General features: G+C 36.3%; 2 protein-coding genes across 3 annotated transcripts in view; one reads left to right on the top strand and one right to left on the bottom strand.

Moving 5' to 3' along the window:
• Positions 1-627, bottom strand: part of LOC106882513 (peroxisomal leader peptide-processing protease) — a 61,724-nt gene extending 61,097 nt beyond the window's left edge. Inside the window, exon 1 of the mRNA XM_014933211.2 lies at positions 33-627. The gene's annotated coding sequence lies outside the window, so the exon portion shown is untranslated. The remainder of the gene's footprint in view (positions 1-32) is intronic.
• LOC106882512 (uncharacterized) overlaps positions 1-2,512 on the top strand; it is a 146,243-nt gene that overhangs the window by 11,883 nt on the left and 131,848 nt on the right. The gene's annotated exons all lie outside the window — the stretch shown is intronic.

Below are 2,512 nucleotides of genomic sequence, written 5' to 3'. Positions count from 1 at the left end.
TAGTCCTTATGGAAATCGAAAAGTCATCTTACGGTATATTTCTTCTCAATTTTGAAATTGAATGAACTGGAATGCATTGCTTTGCTTAAGAAGTGGCAAAAGGACAGATAATGAAAACCTCCTGGCCGTAAATGAAATTGCTTGTTGGTTGAAGGTTATCTCGCAAAGTTTCATATACTCCAATTTGTATTCCTCTCGCCTTCGAATATATAACACCAGACAACTGTTTGTCACAACCCAAACTGTAAAAATAAAAGGCATATGGGAAAAAAAGAAATGCAAGCTCAAGCAAATAAAGTGGAGAAGATTTACGTTACGAGACAAATTTAGTCGACGTATGTATTTTATGGGTGTAATTTGAGTCCCTAGCATTTATATACTACTCTATGTATTGTTGATGATGTCTGTTGTGTATTATAGTGGTGGTGGTGGTGGTATGGTGTGTTGCCTAGTTGATGATTGGTGAAGGTTGTCAGGACAAGTCGTCGTAAACTTGGTTTTGCTGAAGCAAGCCCGCCTACAAAGGTGGTCACCAAGTAAAGGGAAGGATCGACGTTCAGTCTTTTAAAAGTTGTTACAAAAGCATCAGAGAAAAACTGCTATTATCAGAGTAGACATGGGAGGGAGTTTTAGATCGACAAAATTTAACAAAAATGCTACACCGTCTTCAACCCTTCATCCCCCCCCCCCACTGTGTCGTTTATTTTAACCCATTCACTTTATTCGTATGCATGTCTGTTTCATTCATGATTTTCTAGAAACAAAAATTCTTGTTTGATCAGTCTTTACTGTCCGATATTCCCCAAACTTTCGCCCATCCTTCTTCCAAAAGTAAATGTAGGGATGAATGAAGTGTCTGTCTATTTCAATTCTTATGTTCCCTCCTTCCCTCATATCACACTTTATCATTTCGTTTCCTTTCACAGTGTAGACGAATAAATTATCATAACTCACCCCTTCCAAATTACTGAAGTAAACAAAGATGACGCACACATACGTAATGAATACCATTATTAACCACGAACGTCACAATCTTTCCGTTTTCTCCTCCCCCAAACGGTGAATGAAAAAATTAAAGTTAGGTTAGGTGAATAAATCCGCAACACAAAACTACATGTCCTGCTTCATGTGAAGTCATTAAACAAATAATATTTTGAGTTGATTATTAGCTAACATTCCATGTGCTGTACACAATGGCAACAATTTATATAATGGAATTACACATATGTGAAAGTAAAATATCCTCTCTTTATTCAATATCTAAAACCGATGAAACAAATTAAATCAATTAAATCAGTAATTTATTGAATTTTCGCCTGACTTTTCCCCCGGGATCCTCTTAAACATTTGTGGCTTCTTACCTTATCAGAAATCAACATCTTCATTATTAATTATTACTGTTGCACATAGCTAGGGAAGAAGTTTGTATTCACCAGATTAACACTAGCCCGATCTTAAAAGCTCTGGGTCACCCTATCGGATGCCCCTGGTGCGGCCCTCCTACATCAGAATTCGTTCGTTTAATCTCAGTCTGATAATACAGTCTGTTCGAGGGGCATTGGACTTAACATAATAGCTACAGCAGCACTCATGAATTGAGTAAATAAAATCATAAGTTATGACGCCAAATGTTTTCGTCCGTAAAAAAAGAAAAACGGATAAATCTATCTATAATAACTTCTCGGCGGAGTGGTAAGGTCTGGTACAGCTGTAGGATTAATTAAATTAATGTTTTACAATATTTGGTTTTCGTTCTCTTGCATTAAAATCTCTCTAGAGTAAAATTTCCTTTTTCTGTTCCTTTGAAGGCAGCTTTCACCCTCTGGACCTGCCGCCAGAAGTTCAAATCATGTATACCGAAGTCCGTATAAGGGCTAGTACGTAACTTTGGCATTGAGTATTATACAAATGCTAGAACTGGCTGCCATTGTATTGTGCCTAAAGTACCATCCACTCTATCTCAGTTCAGCACCAGGTATTGCCGTAGTCTAGGGTTCAACACCCACAGCTCCCCAATGCCCTGTCACAAAAATTGAGAAATTTGTATAGGGTGGAGGTGGATGTCTTCAAAAGGGAACTGGACATCCTCTTCTCCTTAATACTGGATGAACCAATAGCCTGACATGAGGTACAGACGAGGGCAGTGGAATCAAATACAATTACACACCAAATGTACCAACAGCTGGGAAAAAGGCACATGCAGGAGTGGTGATGTGAAACAGCAGACTGAGAAAACAGAAAGACCACACTGGTGCTCCAGCATGACCGCAGCTGCATGGCTGGAACAAATAAAAGAATATATTTTTATAAATGTGTGTGTGTGTATGTATGTATATGTATGTATGTATATATATGTATATATATATATATATGTATGTATATATATATATGTTTGTATGTATATATATATGTTTGTATGTATATATATATATATGTGTATATATGTTTGTATGTATATATATATATGTATGTGTATATATTTATGTAAGTATATATATATATATATATATAT

Source organism: Octopus bimaculoides, chromosome 15, assembly GCF_001194135.2.
Source record: "Octopus bimaculoides isolate UCB-OBI-ISO-001 chromosome 15, ASM119413v2, whole genome shotgun sequence".
Classification (NCBI taxonomy): Eukaryota; Metazoa; Mollusca; class Cephalopoda; order Octopoda; family Octopodidae; genus Octopus; species Octopus bimaculoides.
Note: the sequence above shows the minus strand (reverse complement) of the source record. Positions and strands in the feature narration are given on the sequence as shown.